Genomic DNA, 20,338 nt, shown 5'->3' on the forward strand with positions numbered 1-20,338 from the left:
GAGGGAGTAATCTGTTTATACTGCATGTCAGAGAAAAAGCCTAGTGCCAAAATAACTAGTTAAGAACCCAGATTACCTTCTGAACTTGGGCCATACATTTGGGTTCACCTATCAGTTATACACCTCCAAAACAATCCAATTAACTGCAGCATGATAACAGTGCAATACTTTGTAATTATTACACAAATGCAAATGAGAACTGAATTTGTCTCATAGACCTAACACTGGAGTTCACCAATGAAAATCCTTGATAACTGTCCTGAGGACAGTGAATTTGCTACAGTGTACAACTGGTACAAATGAACAATGTATAACCTCTGCTAGAAAATATGCTGCTTTTATCTAACACTTTTCATCAGCAGGCATCTAAGCCCCTAACAGGAGATGCAGTATTACTGTCTGTATTTTACAGGAGGAAAATACATTATTTTGTTGAAGTCAAGAAACAAGCCTGTGGAATAAATGGGGTATGTTTGTATATCTGACTCATCAGTCCACAGTCCCGCCATATACAGTGTCCTGTAGGCTATGCCAGCTCTGCAAAGTAGCTGTTTAGAGTAGAAAACAATGACTGCAAACACCACAGCCAGCAGTTTTTAAGAGAAAAATCTAAATAAAATATATCGTGGTAATAAAACAAATTAGTAGCTCTTATCCTGAGGCAACAGTAATGAAGCCCTCACAAAACAGACCTTTATTAGAAGTAGTAACAGTAATCATAAGTTCAAGTTTAACTAAGTGAGCCATTAGAAGTGAAATGCTGAAATGAACTGAACAAAATGACAAAGTAAAACATGCCTGGGGCAATGAACAGGTTTTTAATTTGTTTAACTTCCATCTCTCTGGTGCCTGGCTCTAAAAAATGATGTGACAAAAGACATCTCACTACATTCTAGTCTGAATGCTAAATAAATTAGTAATAGCAGCAGCAACAGTAGTACATACAGCCTATTCATCTCCCACAGTGCTCACATCAAGAGGCCTCTCTGGCTTTGTGCTTTGTTTTTCCATTATTCAGAGAAAAACACAGAAAAACACAGTCCCTCCAGCTGTAAGAAGCCATGGGCTTCATACAGTAAAGAACTACCAGATCCCATATTCAGTCACCATTTGCTATAACAAAGGATTCTAGGTTCAAATTTAGCAGTAAAATAGCACTGAAAATTTATTCTACAAACCTTTTTCTGATTTTCTTTTTCTCTGGGGAAGCACTGTTGGTGTGAATCAATGGCTGTGCCACCATCTGCAGGCACATCCAGGTAGACTCGGTATCTCCCAGACACTGTACAGGCATGTGTCATTCAGAGCAACATTAGGACAGCTCTATGGTGTTCTCAGAAACTGTGACCCCAAAATGGAATAGTATACCAAATTAGGTTAAAGCCACATTTTTCAGACTTCTCTAGACCACTGCTTCCTGGAGAACTTGTATTTTAGCTTCCTTTAAGATAAAGTTATTTTGCAGTATAGTCATAAATGAACTGTTGTTTTGTTCATATTTACTTCCCTGATTTTAATTCAAGACTGGGCTTAACTCCTATAATATAATCCCGTTTTGCTTTTGTGATAAAACATTTTCTTGTGTATCAAAACATTAATGAAAAAAGGTACCAGAGAAATAAAGGTAACTATGATTTTCATATAACATTTATAAAACTACTTTAAATATTGTAAATAACAATTTCCATCACCAGGCATAGTGAAGAAAATTAACTAGAAAAAAAAATAATGACTTTCAAGGATTTACTGAAGGCAAAAAATTGCATTTTATAAATCAAATTCCTTAAAAATGCTGACTTAATTTCAAAATAATTTTCTCTACTTATCTACTGAGTTTCTCCTTGCTGTGCTAGAAATTGTACAGTGAGCTTTATATGAACTGTGAAAATGGATTTGCAATTTTTTTAAGCTAGCAAATCTAAACCAAAATAGTAGTTGCCATTTTAAAAAAACAAAACCCCTGCATCTACAGCTTCTGATATTAAAAACAACAATCAAAATTTGACCAGCCATAATCTGATTATTACAAACATGATTACAAAATGGAGATTTTTAAAATATTTTACTTGGTTTATGAGTCAATGAGATAGTTTCCTCTTGTGAAGAAATGCATGCTACTCTAAATGTAAATAACTTCTATAAAATCCATTTTTGCCTGGAATACTAGGAGTTACAGAAGCAAAACCTATAAAAAAAAAGTAGAACTGATTAGTTTCTTTGGACAGCTTCACAGTACATGTTATCGTAGTTTATAACAGAGCATAAGAATCACTGTACAGGATGTGATCAAACCATCATCCTTCTGGTAGTGGTAAATACTGGACACAACAGGGTAGGGCCTTCTTGAATCTGATGTTGCATCCAAATTGTCTTGTTGGATAGGTACTACCAGACTTAGGTTTGTCTACTGTCACAGTTTAAGGCAAGGTGGCAATAAACTGTGGCAGGCACTCCTTGTTACCCCCTCACTTCCTGCCACCCCTTTCCTTTAGATCAGAAATATGATAGGAAAGATAAGGGGGAAGGGAGACTTAGACTTCAAGTTGGAGAGTTTTAAAGGGTTATACTAATGCTACTAATATAGAGAGAATATATATACAAAATATACAAAACCAATCTTGAGTGCTTGATGTGGAGTTGGCGTCACTTCAGCAGCAGAGCTGGGTGTGCGGAGGTGGCGGCTCCAGCAGCTGCAGCTCAGGCCCCTGGAAGTCATAGGTGGGACTTCACAGCAAACCAGAAACTGGTTGCAGGAGGCAGGGCCTGAGGCCTGTAGATCACAGGCAGACAGGCAGGGTCCTCTCTAGATGCCGGCCATGGTCCAAGAGAGCGTGACCCTCGTGATCAACCTCTTATATAGGGGGTATGACGATTATGGGATGGGATACTCAGTTGATCCTCAGTTGGTCAGTTCTAGTTACCTGTTCCATCCACCACTCCTCAAACATGCTCCTCTCCTGATGGAACGTGTGAAAACTTATCAATCTTTCTTGGCTACCATAGTAATAAATCTAAACATGAGCTTCTTCAGCATTCCGTTGGTCTTCTTATCAACACCAAGTACACCATCCAAGGAAAAAAATATGCAGGCTAAAACTCAGAAAAGTGCAGCCACCTGGAAGAACTTAGCTGAAGGAAAAATCACTAAAAGGGAATGGGTCTTGTTTTTAACAAAACCAGGACATCTACTTGCTTTTCTTCAAACCAGTAATATCTGATCTTCATGAGAACCTGTGGCAGTCAGTTTCTTAATTTAAATATATCAGAGTATAAAAAGAAGCATGGAAGAAAAGTAGAAGAAAAAAAAAATCACCTTTCTTTTTGGTTTACACTTGCAGTGAAGCAATTTTGGTGGTAGTGCACAATTTTACAATGGTAATAAAGAATGACTAATCATAGTTGTGGCCAGTAGTGACTAAACATATTCTGTTCACTTTCTCTGAACCATATGGAGTTTATAGAAAGATTTGAATTTCCTATGTGAATAAATGAAAGACTGAAGTAAAGCCTAACAAATCACAGGTGCTGCATCCATACTGTAAAAATCATCTATTTCACCTTGGTCAGGATAGCTTCTTCTCACTCTTCATCCACACATGCTCACCCTCCTTTGAGTACAATGGCCATATTCACACCACACAATATTTGACTCAGGTGTCATTTAGTTCCCATATGTTGTCCTTGTAATTCTAAGAAATAACTATTTTTGTGCGTTTTTGTGTTTTTTGTTTTTTGTTTTTCTGAGTACCTGAAATAGTAAGTGCAAAAAACCTGTGTAGTGTTGGAGTACATTGGAGGAGAATCAATATAGCCAAATGAGATGTAGACTTCTCCCTAGTAGCTCATATGAGCAGTTCCTAAAGTGAACTACATCCAGAATTTCAGCTCACTTTTTTTTTTTTTTTTAATCAGAGCAAATGGGCTCCTCACAAAAGAAGGTTGGGAATGAAGTAACGTTTGTGTTCAATGGACACAGTAGGGAATTAGACCCAACAATGTACGGAGGAGTCATCTTTTGCCAATGCAGTTGTACCCACAAAAAACATTTCACTGCTCTTTCCCATTCACAGGGAAACCAGAGAGACTTCTGACATTTCAAGTTTTTCAGAGATTCGATCAGACTGAAAATATTCTACACAGCCAACCCTGAGCTAAAAATGTCCTGCCATGCCCTGCACATGCCCATGTGAAGTTTTGTGCCCTAAATGATGGGAAAATACCCAAGAAAACACCAATCTATGAAATATGTCTTCCCTGTGTTCAAAGAAATCATTGTTGTCACAAATACTGAAAATTTTGTTGCAGGAAAATAATTCCTGAAGTGGTGAGGACTTTTAGAATTTTGCCTTGTCAAGAAAACTTCATTGTCTTACCACTGGAAATGACCCTTAAGCTAGAAGGGACCTTATTCAATTCTGTTTCTTAAGGGACCAGTATACACATCATCAAAAATTGCCTGAGTGTGTGGGGTTTTTTTTCGATATTATTCATGGTAAACCAAGGCAAGACTTGTATCTTGTATTTATGACCTTTGTAATGGTGCCACATCTGAGTAACCACTATGTACATGGCAAAGTGATTGAGTTAGAAACACTTTTCTTCTTTAATTCACCAAATATATAAAATTTATAATGTATTACAGAGCACATAATTTGTTCACATTAGAAACTACATGGAAATATAACTACAAATTCAATATAGCAAGTTCTGCTTTTGATACGTGCGTACAACTTCTTTAAATTCAGGTCTAAGTATTTAGACAAGAAGTGCATATAAATGAGCTAGTCAACAGCTGCAACTCTAACAATGAAAAGGCTAATGAGATTTTGATCTTTCTTCTGTCAGTGAAATTAAATCTAGTTTTCAACTACTCTGAACATAAACTTCTGTTTCCTTCTATTTGTTTTTAGGAAATTCTGTGAGATCCTGATTATACCAGTAGAAAGAAAGTATGCCAATATTCAAACGGCTAGAGTAGAATGTATATAACACACATGGTTTAAGAATAAAAATTGTCAAAATTAATTCGAGCAATAGTTCTTCTACTATGTTTTTCAGTTTCTAATGTCATACTCGACACGTTTCTCCAAAGGAAGTTACAAATTGGACAATATTTTTTTCCACAGACGAAGTTTCTTCCTGACTTCCTAAGTTCATGGTTCACTTATGCCCTGAGGAATGCCTGTATTTCTTTTTTAAAATATTATTTTATATCCTATGTAAAGTAAGTATGGATGTTCTCATTACCCTTATAAAGGTTTAATCCTTTTTTAATTCCTGCTAAGCTGTTGGTCTGAATGCTATATTGTGACAATGGGTTCTAATAACCTATTATTGTGTCTTTGACTGTTTAAAATCCTTCTTAGACCATGTTTCCAAAGTATGTTTCATCTACCATTTTTTTAGCTGCAGGATTTAATAAAAAAGAAATACTCGCTTTGAAAATCATGTTCAGCTAACCTCTTGAGTCTTGCCCATTTAGATATACATTTTCCTCTTTCTTTCTTTTTAATTTTAAAAAATATTTATTATTATTTAAGAAGGAAAGGAAGGTTTAGTGGATAAAATACTAGCTTGACCAGCATTTACTTGTTGTGTAGCTTTTACCTATATGATCCTGAGCAAATCACTGAGAAGTTTTGCCACAGTGACTCATCTATACAAGAGAATTGTAATATTTTCTGTCTTAAAATGCATTCAGAAATACGCAGTGTGGTAGCTGGGTCTGTCAATGTAGGTGTATTAAAAAGATAGCATCCCTAGTTTTTGTAAGTTTTTACTTTTATTAGATTACTTTTTTTTTTTTTTCTGATTTTTTAATTTAATCCTCACATCTTATTCTCAGTGTTTATTTTTATATGACTCATTCACTGAGGATGTTTGGTTTAGCTATGTATGGATCACTATTACACAGAAACTCAACTATATTAGTTAATGAAAAAACTTGCTTGTGTTAAAATATATGGCTATGTAACACGGGTGTTCCAGTGTGGTACAGAAATATAGCTGTCTCAGGAAACATTTAGTGTATCAATAAATTAATTTAGATTTTGTCTATTTGGGCCATTTGACCAGTATATAAGTAGGTGCTTCAAGGACTTCAGTTACTGTTTTGTAAAATGGTGGGTCTTTGCCTTTGGTTTCTGTGTCAGGTGGTAAGAATTGAATGTGACAATGAATTATTTGCTGAATTTTGTTTGGACATTGGATAGGTTAGGTAGTTAATAACAATTTTGGCAGAAAATGCAGTTGTCAGATGACCAATTCAGAAAGACTAATCATTAATAAAATTCAAATTAAAAAAAGAGGAGTTATCCAGAGGAGACAAACTTGACACCTCTTCTCTTAACTCCTTCTCTTCATGTGAACTGAAAATCAGATATTCTAAGAAACATGAAGCTTTTATGTGTGGATTGCATATTTATTTTCATAGTAAGATTTGTATGGAAGAAAAAAGGTCTTTGTTCTGCTTAGTAAAGTCAAGCAGGGCATACTTCTCATTTGGCCCTTTACTAGTTACAGTGATTTAGTGAAATCATTATTTTAAGTGAAAATTCTTATTAAATATTACATTTATATTACAAGGATAACTCCTATCTACACCTTTAAGCAGCTTCATTACACTGTTAGTTCTGCTTTGTCAGTATTTCTGTGTTAAACTGTTCATATGACTAATTAAAATGTGATTCTAAATTCTATTTGTTATTACTTCTATTATCTTTCCTATAACACACTGACATAACATGTTTATGGGTTCTGTAAGCTAATCTAATTTAATATTTTGCTCGTAAGTGAAATGTCCTGAATAACAGCAGCTGTCCTTGGAATGCAGATTTAAATATATACACACATATATTAGTTAGGCTCCTAGTTTTAAACTAATTCTAGACGTGTCTCTTTGCTGTCACTCCAGAGACGCAAATCTTTCCACGAATGACATACTCAAATGGAGATGTTAATTTGTGTTCAATTAAAAGAAAGAGAATTAGGTGTATGGAAATCATATCCATAATATATCCAGTTCAAGGAAAGGAAGAAAATAAGCATATAGAGGAAGTGTATTTTACTGTTTTATGTTGCTTAGGTTGTAGAAAAGCAGATATAGTCTTTCTTCTTCCAGGACAATATTAAATATATTAAATATGTTATATTTCTTGGTTGCATGGCCTTTAGTGTCTGGGTTTTGTATCTCCATCACCTATAATTGTTTCTTTCAGGTCGTGCTGAGTTCCCTTGTCATTTTTCTCTGCTCTGTTTATATTTCTTCTCTCTTTGCAGGCATAATTTGAACCATAGACTTGAAACTGATATTAAAAAATTTGAGGTTAATTTAGACTACATAGTACTTTTGTTTTGTTCCTGTCACATACAGTGTCTTCAAATCATGACCCTTTTGACTATTCCTATATACTTAGATATACAGAAACTTGAGTAGTTTGCCTAAAAGGGCTTGTAGTTGGGAATGCCAGAGAGTAACTCTTCTCTTAAAAGTTGATTTTTCTAATTTTTAGGTGGTTAAGTTTCTTATAAATAACCCAAAGCAATACACTTGATGATTAAAGTTGTTTGGGAGTTGACAGAAAAGCAGTGGTTGTGCAAAGCTTTGTAAGACTATTTTGGGTGCCTAAGAAGCAATTATTTAGTTTTGGCTTAGCTTGAACTAAAACATCAGAGTTCTCAAAGACAGTAGATTTCTTTGCACCAGAGTTCACAGAATATGAACATATTAGAAAGAACAATTGACAGATTTTTAAAAAGCAATAAATCAATTACTTAGACACAGAAAACTGAGTTTTCTCTGAGATTATGTAGCATTTTGGTACATATTACAAAGAAAAATTTAGTCAGCAGTTATAATTTTCTTTTATGTGAATAATTTTATTCTTTTATGTGTATAATTTTATTTTATTATACATCTCTAATGTATAGATGTAACATCTGTTAACATAACGAAAAACTGAAAATCCATGCCTTACCTATAGCATACACTTTCCAAATTCTGCTTTTCTCTATTCCAGCTCTAATGCTGTAATTTCTGAGTATCTTGCAGTCATGTGTTGAGCTATGTGCATAACACCTGACCTTTCTGTAGGTAAATTTCACCTCTAGCTATTTCAAGCCAGAGGACTAAGTGTGCATTTAAAAATAATAATAATAAAAAAAAAAAAGGTGTAGCCTTGTGAGGAACTTCCTAGTTATCAATGTCAAGTTTTCAAACCATCTTGTACTGAATGAGCAATTTGGCTCATAGAAAATATCTAGACACACATTATCTATCGTATTACATCCTCTTCTAAGTTTTCAATTTTTAATACAAGTGCCCAGCTTCTTAAACTTGAAGAAGTAGCTAGTGAAAGGTGAATTTCAAAGTCATTATAAGTAATAAGATGAGACCACCTACAGAGTGGTATTATATTACATTATACTAGGCAACATGGAAGAGCATATCATGCCCCAAAAGACTTGTATGAAACAGTCATGATATGTACAATTAGGGAAAATTACCTTATTTCAAAGACAGTAACTGAGGCAGGGAGATACAAAAAGCCATTCATCAGAGACTGCAAACCATTCAGATTATAAGAAAAGTTTCACAATTCAAAATAATACCTGCACTGAGGAAGATAAATTATGTGTTTGTTTGTGTTTCTTCAGTACTATATTGCTCAGTCTTGAAGTTTTATCATGACTTTTGATTTTTCCTACAACCTCAGTTTTCAAGATAACATGAATGTGTGAGGCTCAATTTGAAGATAGTGATTATAATGTATAGATGTAACATCTGGAAAGAAAAGCTTAGTAATATGAGCTCAATTATGTAAAAATGTAAAAGAAATAGAACCGTTAAAAAAAAAAAAAAAAAAAGAAAAAAAGAATCTAAATTATTTGATTAGCCTAATGCCAAAAAGACATGAGCATATCTTTTATCAAAAGATAAATACCTTTTATGGCATGTATTTTCCTGTTCTTCCCTTTCCCTTTACCCAACATAACCAAAAGTGGCAAACAGAAGATCTTCACAGAAGCTTGCTGAAGAAATAATAAGCTGATAAATGGTTAATTTTGGCTGTTCCGGATATGTGGTAAATTACTGTAATGAAAAACATGTTGAAAAAAATGTGGAATGCAGATATTACCAATTAACCCATGAATCTAAGAAGTAAAAATCTGCAGTTAATAGAACACTACACAGTCCTTGTAATTACAAGCTCGACATGAGGATCCGATGTCACAAGGAAGTGAAATCTTCTAATTAATCAGGATTTGAAAAGCAAATCCAAATTGAGAAACAGAAGGTTAAACAAGGAGAGGCAACATTGTCACATTATATTGTGAGAAGATGACAGGACTTAGACAACCCTCAATAGTCCATATGTCTGGATATGTAATGGTCTCCAGTGGGAATTTTGTCCTCAGTCTTTTGCCCCGAGTTTCTATGTAAGAACAACAGCAACAGCAGTAATAATACCATCTTTGAAAGGGGGTTTGCTGTCAGTCCTGCATAGCTAAACCTTGAACGGTTAGTGTTGCATCTGTCAGGAATAAGGTTCTTGAATAACATGTTTGGTGTCCTATATCAGGAAAGGGAGGTAAATTTGCACTGGTTTAGTACAGCAAGGATTTTTTTATTACCTTTGCTTCTTGGTGATCACATCATAGTAACTTGATTTGTTTTGGCTCATTATTAAAAGGTCACATTGTAAAGACAATGAAAATTGGTTTTCCTTCAACATACTACATAAATAGAAGTAGCAGTAGAGAAAAAGACACAATATAGATGACTTCACTATGAAATTCAGCTGTTACTTTCAATTCAGATTCATAGACATACTTGTTAATTTATAGAGAGTATCTTCTCAGTGCAGTTTACTAATGCATGTATAGTACATAAATAGGTAAGAGAGTCCAATTTCCACAAAGGTATCTGAAAGTTTTTATCAAATACACTATACAAATACATTACATGAAGGAAGCAATGCATTATAGTTGATGGACAGATGATTACTGCATTCTTTTTAATCAGGACTTTTTTTTTTTTTTTAACTTAAGCATCTATTTGAACCAGATAATCATAAGACATTATTCAAAATGAATTCTACACAAAGAAATGTTGAAATTTAATCTCCTGTGTCAAATACTGCATCAGACATGTCCAAGACAAAGATATCTGTGATTTCAATGGGCCAAAATTACCACTTCCATTCTCAGAAATAAAGATAATTTTTGCAATATACACCAGAAAGCAGAAATCTACAGTTCTAACATCTGCCTTTGGAGAGTTAGGTCTTATCATAGCTTAGGATTTTAGATCCAGACATTCAGCTGGAACATACAATTTGATTCATTAAAGAGGCATTCGCAATTTTTTGTTTGTTTTCTTATGATGACAAAAGATATTCAATGGAATATGTTTATGCAGTGAAGAAACTGCTCAGATGAGAAAGACTTGCATCTTCAGACCATATTATTCTGTAGATATCATTAGTTTGTCCTGGATTTGTTGAGCCATGTTATTTCCATCTAACAGACTATACATCTAATAGTCTTTGTTACCAATGCTTACACATATTTCTGTGCATTTCAATCCATTTTTAAGAGAGATTTTTTTTTTTTTTTTTCTAGGCTGAATAAGGCATTCTATTTTATCCAAATAAAATAGCTATGTCTGAAAGTGAGAATGTTGTTAGCTGTAATAGCATATCTAAATGACTCTGAAAAAAAAAATAATAAAAAAACCTCATTAATTTGTAGCTCGGGCTCATTTTTTGCACTGAAATATTCATGCAACATCTGAAGGTCTTGTCAGTAAAACATCTGGCTTGAAAGCAGAAATCACCATTCACTATAGAGAAGTGGTTCCTCATTCCCGTCTCCCATATGATTCTTTACATTCTCAACTTGGCTTGATTATATCCTTCTGCTTCATATCTGTGACATAGATACATTGCCAACGATTATGGGGATTTTCAAAGCAGACTAGCTCTTGTAGTGCTATAGGCCAACTTGTTCAGCCTGCAGCATGTTTGTAATGCTCAGGTTGATTGTCGCTTCTAACAAAACAGTTCCTACTGACTCTCAGCTACATTTGCATATATTTCAGACTGGTGTGAGTACTGAAATAAGTAGTAAGTAACCTTAAGGAGAAATGATCTTAATTTGACTACTACTGCAGGGCCTACTATAGTTCACCACCATTAGCTGGAGTTGTATACGTCCTCATATTGAAAAATAAAACACATCCAGCTCTCAGTTATCTGTGTCTGGATTGCTGGAGTTGTGTCACGGGACCTCAATCATCATGATATGCCTGTGTTATCCAGACTGTGCTTGGGTACAAGACATGCTCAGCTGGAGTTATATCCAAATCTTAAGGAATCAAAAGAGAGTTACCTCAGCTGTAGAGTCAGTAATACTCCTGTTCTTTTCTTCATATTGTCTGCTATGTGTTAGTGTGTGATCTTAAAGCTAAAATTAGGTTTACGATGATATGCCCTCTGCTTTGACCAGGCTGTTCTAGTATTGTTTTTCACATACACACACATCTGTACCCTGTCGAAGGGGCAAGTGCTGCAATGCCCTGATGTGTTTCATGCAAACAGAAGATGCACCTGCAGGAGTAGAGCTGCGTACATCTGATCCAGTTATTTAGGGTCTGCTTTTATTCTATGAAGAAAAATGAGTAAAATTCACCTCATCCTAACATAGATCACCAGATCCTGAAAATTTATCTTCTTTGCATACAAAAAAATCAACTAATTATTAGACTAGGGTTACTATGTCGTAACAACTGCAAGTTAGGTGGATTCCTGACCCCAGAGTAAGAAAAGTCCCATATATTAAATAGAAGTCACTGAATTTGCATGACAAAATGCACTTCATAGGAAATGGAATTTTGGCAAAACTTTCTGCTTTAATAGAGTCTAAATTTTGGTTTGGTTTGGTTTGGTTGGTTGGTTTTGGGGGGGTTGTGTTTGTGCAGATTTTTATATGTGATTTTAAAATCTACACTGCATATTTTGGTTTTAGTTGGTCTGACCAGATTTTCTTTTTTCTTTCTTTTCCCTTCTGTCTGTCATTAATCTTTTCTTGACATAATTTCTTTTATACTTTGTAATGATAGCTGGAAAATACATGTGATGCTATATAATTCTTTGTAAAAACATTTTTTAATTATTATTTCCTTTCATTTAACTTTTATTTCCTGTGAAAAATTCCAAGATTCTTTGAAACTATTGAATATTGGAATACTTTGACATAAAATTAATAGTGTTTTTACCAAACAATAACATACTAAAAAGGTATCACACCTCATTTTATTTTTTTAATTCCATACTTCTCCTTTTTACCATTTTCACCTATTTAAGTCTTGAACCATGATGTGTGATGTTCCACATCAAGGTGGAATTCTTAAATCTGATCAGAACAGAGTAGCTACTCCTAGTATTTTCCAGTGTACTCTGTTGTTTGTATATCTATTTTATCTCTTTTTTTTGAATGCTGATCTTCAGTAAAAGAGGCAAACAATGCATTTTGATAGCATCAGTTATTATAGAAATATACAGATATTTTAAGTCATCTTGTTGGAGTGGAAACTCTTCTCTAGCTGGACTTCTATCAAGGAGTAAACGTCTGTGTATGAAAGGAGATTACTCTGTCAGTCCAACAAATTCTACATAGGAAGACACATTTTTCTCTTACTTCGTCGCTACTGCGGACACTTTTCCTCTACTTTGTGGAGCATTCTCTATTTCATTTGTTTACATCATGTGTAAAGAAGACAATGAAGCAATCAAACCTTTGCAGAGCAAAATTTAACAGTCTGTCCATTGGTTAATACTAAATGGAAGTCCTTCCTGAAAAAAATACCCACCTGTTTTCTGTGGTTGCCAACACCTCATATCATGCATATGGCAGTAAATAGTCCATGTAGTTGTCAAGTTCTACACAGCTGAAATACAAATAATTCATTGTTGTATCCTTGAATATTTTTAGACAAAAGAGAAATTGCCTAAGGAATATTTCAAAAATAAAAAGTGGTTGAAATAAATTGGTACAAAATTTGAAACTGTCATCACTTGTATGTGCTAAATCAAAGGCTGAATTTGAGAGATACCATTTAATCTGCATATAAAAAGCACAGATTTACTTCCAGCTATTTGTCCACCTTATTTTTTCACAATATTGTAAAATAAGATATAGGCAGGTCTTCATCTGATTTTGTAGACTGAGTGACAAAAGCTTTCAATTACCTTCCCTCAAAGAGCTTCAGAATTGCAGGACATGGTTCATTTTGCCAATTCTGAACACCGAGAAAATTAGAGGTGTCCCCAAAGGATGTTTATCTATCTTCGAACAATGCACTTGGAAGTATCTTAAAAACCTTTCTAGATATTAGAATTTACTTTTCTACAACAGGAAAGGTCTTCCCAGTTGTAATTTTTCATTTTGTACTGAATTTATAGAGAAAACAATGTGAAATATTTTTCTTTATTTCACAGTGTGCCAAATTTGTTTTAAGCATTATTAAGATTTTAAACATTATTTTTAAAACTAAAACAGCCTGGTCTTGTAAGTTCTGAAGTCTGGAATGCAATAAAGTCATGGAAATGTAAGTTAAAATGCTTGATAATTTAGTTTTGAGTCATAAATATAAATAACTTATATCTAAAAACATGTTGGGGAAAAGCAGAAGAAATTTAAAAAGTGGTTCACAGCAGATTTCAAGTAGCCCACTTTTTATTTTGATTCTAGCAGAGAAAATATTTTTAACTTTATTGGGCCACTTTCTCTGGGGAAAACAACAACAACGACAACCCCACCCCTCAAAAAAAAATAATCAGAAGATCCCAAATATTTTAGTTGGTTTAAGGTACAAAGTTTGTTGTTGTGGTTTGTGATTTTGTTTTTTTTGTGGTGGGTTTTTTTGTTTTTTTTTGTTTTGGTTTGGTTTAGTTTTTTTTGTGAGTGTTATGATGAGAAGTTCACGCATACTACATGAATTTGACATTGGAGAATGGCTTAATGGACACATTACATACTTGAATTATAAAAATGAGCTTTAAAGATGTAACAATATTTGAAGAGTATAAAAAGGATAGTGTAATAGAAAGGTGAAGGAAGAATGAACTGAAAAGAACACTAGTGTAAGTGACGTGGCAAGGGGTGAACTCCACTGCAAGCAGAAAAGCAACAGGACAATAAATTCTAAGACATTTCAGCTTGCAAAACCTGAATGAGCTAAACAGATCCATCAAAATGTGTCTACTGAGGAAATGGGAAAATGCGAGTAGATCTCAACCATAGGAAAACCTGCTTGACAAGTCATGTAGTGAGTGACAGGGCCATTGAATCTGCAATCAGCCTTTACCTCTTTGTCTGTGGGTAATAGACAGTAGGGTTTTTAGAGCCCTGAGCTTGGTCATCTGGAGCATTATATCCAATCCAAATGACACTCATCTCTATCTCCATTCCCAACAGTTACGTCAGTTAAGATGCACACTGGATCCAGAATTCAGTGTGAATGCACACATATATACAAAACTTCTCTTTTCTCTTTTCAGTCTTTCATGAGTTAGTTACAGGCAGCCACTTCACTCTTTGAACACTTTTTAGAAGTACTCAGGCACTGACCTCCAATGCAGCAGTGCATCTGTATCAATTAATCGAATTATATTCTCTCATGTTCATATTCTCATCTGAGTTTTCTTCCAACTGATTTCAATGCATGTTGGTTTTGTCTTTTTCTTTCTCTATACAAAAAGTTGAGAAATACCATGTTAGAAATGTAATTCCTATTTGGTCATGGAATCACAGAATCACAGACTAATTGGGTTGGAAGGGACCTCTGGAGATCATCTAGTCCAACCCACCTGCTAAAGCAGGTTCACCCAAAGCAGATTGCACAGGAATGTGTAAAGGTGGGTTTGAATGTCTCCAGAGAAGCAGACTCCACAACCTCTCTGGGCGGCCAGTTCCAGGCCTCTGGCACCCTCAAAGTAAAGAAGTTTCTCTTCATGTTTAGGTGAAGCCTCCTATGCTCCAGTCTGTGCATGTTGCCCCTCATCCTATTGCTGGGCACCACTGAAAAGAGTCTGATCCCATCCTCTTGACATCCACCCTTCAGATATTTGTAAGCATATGGTCTTTCAGTTAAAAATTAGAGCCAAGTTTTTGACATTTAGGTCAAGCATTCCTTTAAAGACTTCACAGGAAGAAGAGATAAATGTACGCTAGAAGTATATACGTTGCATTTCAGTTCCTGACCGAAAAAAAAAAGGAGATGCGGGAATAACTTCACTACGCTCTTTTTACGTCTTCTAATGCCCCAGGCTAATAAAATCAAATGCTTTCTTTAAAGTGTAAAGCTGTTTCTTAATTCATGCATTTGCAATGTTTCCAACATCATTAAGAACAGATTTCTAAGTCTGCCCTAAGTCACTGAGCATTTCCTTTTCATGACAAGGAATCACATAGAATAAAATAAATTAATTTATACCATTCAGCAACTAATGGTACCAGAATGATATTGTTAGATAATTTGAGTCCTTAGGTACGTATTTTCAGCTCTATGCTTGTATGTATCAGGCCTGCTAATAATAACAGCAAGTATATATTTTTGGCTTTGGAAATGGAAACATTTCCAAGTCAAAAAAAATAAAGAAAAAGCATAGGTGTTAATGCTTGATCTTGGCAGGGAGAAGCAAGGAATAGCCCATTGAGGCTCACAAAGGCACTGGAAAATTTGACAGTGGAAAGAAAAGGAGATTTGGCAGGGGACAAAATCAGCCAAGAATATACTTTCATTGCAGCATAAAAGGGATTCAGCACTCAAAAAAGAAGCCAAGTGCAAAGAGAATGCCTGAATTCCTTGAGACTGCTCTGACTTTGGTTGAAAGGGCACTCAGAACTTCTGAAGGAACCTTGGTACATACATGTGTGCCAATATTATCCATATACGTTCTTGCTAACATGAATAGACTGTGATAATTGACTCTCTAACAAACTCTGTACATATACTTGCTGCCACTGTTACATACTCTTGGAGGCCTCTGCCAGTATTTGAGACCTTTTATGTACACAGCATGCAGGTGTGGCCAGATGTGAGGTTAGACATCAGAGTAACTCACTTCCCAGACTTAACGACATCAAAGGGCTTTCAGATTGTTGTAGCTGGGTTACATCCCAGTCAGTTAATCAGAGTAACTGGTGATTTAAACCCTTCTCAGCAGGATACTCAAGCACCTTCAGAGCTTCAAGTGTCTAACTGGGGACACTGTTTAAAATGGGCCCTAGCTCAAGCTTTGCTGACCATATCTTGAAGAACAAGGACTCCTGATAGCACCATGGAGTCTTACAAAAGTAATTATAGCTTGCTTGTATGTTTGTTCATTTGTTTTCTCATGCCTTATTTAAAATGTAATTACATTGGTTATTCACATGCTTGTAATGAGTGTCTTCCTTAATCAGTGCATGGTGGATGAGTTTCCAAAAGTGCCACATCTCCCTGTGCTCAGATGCAAGCAGATGGGAGGTTCCAGCTACCGCAAGCCTCACAGCATCACCCATATCTTCCCATAGCATCCCCTCTGCTACCAGCTTGTTCTCAAAATGGGATGGAGCAGTCAGAGATAAACCTCCAGCTCCTTCCTAGACCCTCTGAAATTATAATACTACTGCAAATATGCAACTTCGGGACACCTGCTTACCTTTTATACTGTGTCACCTAGGAGAGGAGAGAAACCACCCCTTCCAGTGCTCCTGGTGACTTTGCTTTCTCTTTCTTCCTGAATTCTCAGAAAGTAAACAGTGCCACTGAGCTGCAGTACTGTACTTTGGAAGCAAGGGAAAGCGCTGGTGGCAATCTGTGTTGCTGACACAGTGTCACAGTGTAATGAGGCATGTTGTACCATCTCAGCGATGCGTCAAGCCTGGGAAGTTTCAAATGGTTTGATTAAACTGCCCTAAAGAATTTAACTGCATGAGAAAAGGTTTTATAGTCTTCTTTTGTTGTTAGTGTTTAGAATTGGATTGTATAAGCAAAACCATCTGTGGGCTTGCCACATTATTAGCAGGGACTCTGGTACATCACCATGCTGCACAGCATCTCCAAGAAAAGTCAGTATTTGAGGTTTGGTCTATTATAATGTCTTACACCGACACAAGTGGTTTATTGTTTTACAGGAGAAGGGTGATTTTCTGGCATCTTGCCAGCTGTGTCTTTAAATTCAGACATTTCCTGCATATGCTGTATTTGCTTTTAAGTAGTACAATATTCCCCACAAATTGGTTACCACAGTTATATTTTGCCATTTTGAATCAGGAAGTGCAAATTATGCAGCATATTTTATTTAAGCATTTCTTAAACTGGTGTTACTTAAAGATGTTTCAATATGTGCCAAAAGTCTACATCCATTATATTATTTTAAATAAGGGGAAAAATTACAGGAGCTAAAGAAACTTATCCAATATCATGTTGGTGGTAAAAGCACAGCCAGGAAGAGAGAAAATGTGGGGTTTTTTTGCATTATAACATCCTGAAGCATGGGGACTCTTGACCTTCACAGTCCTCTGAGACCTCATGGAGAGGGACCGATGAGGAGACAGGAACAGTGTCCCTGGCCTCTCCAGATTCAATGGGAAGATTATTTTTCAGATATCAGCTATTTGTTTCATCTTTCTGTTCTTCATCTTGTTCTCCTGCAAAAAGTGACAGCATTCGAGTCCTATGTGTTGTAGAGTTTGACACCTGAAAAGAGGTTCATGAAGACCTCCCTTTATCTCCCTTTGCCATGCAAAAGAGACCACTGTTTTTTCTAAAAATTTTAGTGCTCTAAAACTCACTTTGCCCTGTAAGGCTTTATATAGAGAAACTGTATGAGTCTTTATCCATCAAGTACATAAAATACTTCAAGAATTTCAGATGTCAGACACAATAGAAATATGAAGGATTGTTAATTGTTAATTTGCAAAGGTATCTGGAGAATCAGTTTTGGTTGTTACATTTATTACAATAGTTTGAAAAATTAAAAGCATTATGTAAGGGATAGGAATTATTGTCCTTATACTTCAGGCCAGTCAGAAGGATTATTTAAAAACTATTTTGATCAGCAGTCTAAGCAGGGAGGATGTCACAGTGTAAAGCATTCTGCTCTTACATGTAGCTCCTTTGAGTTTTGTATGCCCAGGAGAAAGCGCCAACTGCTTATGCAGGCACAATTACATTTTTTTTTTTTTAATTGATTTACACATCCACAGGCAGCAAGAGCAGGTGTTTGATGTTGTTTTTGTCGGGAAGCAGCAAGACTGGGCTGCTTGGCAAGGTAAGTCAAGATGAGGTAGAGGTGACAGAAGGGCAGTGTCCTTACCAACCAGGGATACTGTCACACAGTGCCCAGGCAAGAGGAGCAGAGCATGTCCAACAACTTTGACCAGATCCAGGTAGCAGACCTGATCAGTGAAGAAGTCCACAGTGATGAGGGAAAAGGCTGAGGCAGCAAAGCAAGGAGCAGAGCAGCAACGCGCAAGTCCAACCTCTTTGCCTTGCTCTTTTGTCAGGGGTCTGCAAGGTTATGTTTGAACTTACCGTATAAGGCATGTTTCACATGTGTTGGATAATTGTTGTCATTGCTAGCGCTGGTTTTACCAAAGTCCCATGGCTCTGGTCCTTTGGGGAGCAATATTTTTTTCTAGGGCTATAGGCATGACTCATTTTTACTTTCTACTAGCTACAGAGATATAGTTTTATATCACAAGAAGTTGTACAAAGCTAAGCAAAAGCTGAACCAAAATACACAATAGTCACCTGGCTGTTAGATAAGTGCAGCTAGACTAACTAAAACAAAGCTTAAGGTAGGCCAAGATGGATCCAAACAGAACCTAACAAGTTTTGGAAGTTGTGTTTTCAGTTTATCACAAATGCTGTGGCCAGTTGCTAACAATGGCAACAGGTATTTACTGGGTCGCAAGGCTACGCAGAGCACTTGCAGGAATAACACCTGCAGGCAAGACGTCCATTTCTGTTTGCAAGAGAAGAAATTTTTAACTTTTCCCAAAATGTAATAAATATGTTGTATTTTGTCTTCTAAAGAACAACCGTATTGTCAAAGATCCAAAGAGACATGTTTTAAATAGAAGGAAACTGGTATTATATTTTTCAAATTGTCAAACTATGACAAGTTTATTCAAATATGTATGCACAAACAAAGGAAATAGAATCACTTATGTGAATAAATTTAAAATTACTAAATTAGTGGGTCTGGGGACATAAAAGTCTGCATTCCATCCTCCCTTGAGTATTACAATTTGTTTTTCTTTACACTAGCACAAAAGAAGTTACAGACATTTTGCTTTTGATGTTAATATAAGAAGGAACAACTACTTTTTTAAGGTGTAATAATAATTTCCAATAATAATAAAAATAATCCTAAATAATAAGAGTAAAGTTCTGTTAATACTATTTTGTATAAGTCTTTACTGATTGTTGTCTATCTAACCATGACTGACCACAGTCCTGCAGGCACTACATTATGTGTGTGAGTAATGGTGCTAAGGGCCTTCTCTCTCTTTCTGTAAATGCTGGAATTGTGATGCATCTAATAATAAAGTCGTCTACAGAAGCCTGAGAGCTGTGAGAGACCTTGGATGCTTAAGTCCATAGCCATGATGCTGAGAGTCTAGACAGAGCTGCAACTTGTTTCTAAAGCTCACTAAGCTCTGTAGGCAGCTCTTTCTACCTTCAGGTTACACAGCTGTTTAGAGAAGTTTTTCATGCATGCTCATTAATAACTTGACATTTGGCTCACACCTTGTGGATAAAAACCTTATTTTTTTATGCTATTCTAAGGCAGTTCTATCATTATGTAGGACCTTTCTTAGATTAGTAATGCATGTAAGGGCTGTTTATTGCATAGGTCAGAACCCAGCACTCCTATTTCTTAGGCTTCTTTTTTTGGTCAAGATGAAAATTATTATAGAGTTGTATGACTTCAAGAGGACAGGTTTTGAGCTGCCATATCCAGTGCTCGCCTGAAAACCTATCAGGGAAATGAGAGATGTGGTTTGGGAGGTCCTCAAGCACAAAGAGAAAAGATCTCTATGTCCAAGGAAGTGTTGTACCAACCGGCACTGAAAACACTGCCCAGTGAAAGTAAGTTGGAATCCGCCCTGTACATTTAGGTTTTGTTTGTTTCAAGTTTTCACAGGTACAAACTCTTGTTTCTCTTCTATACTGAATATGCTTACACTCAAATTGAAAACACATAACCAAATCCTTCTGCTTTGATCATGAAGCTTGGTCCTCACTTTTAAAGTAATTATTTGGAAAGAAAAGGCTACCAGA

This window comes from Nesoenas mayeri (assembly GCF_963082525.1).
Source record: "Nesoenas mayeri genome assembly, chromosome: 2".
Lineage (NCBI taxonomy): Eukaryota > Metazoa > Chordata > Aves > Columbiformes > Columbidae > Nesoenas > Nesoenas mayeri.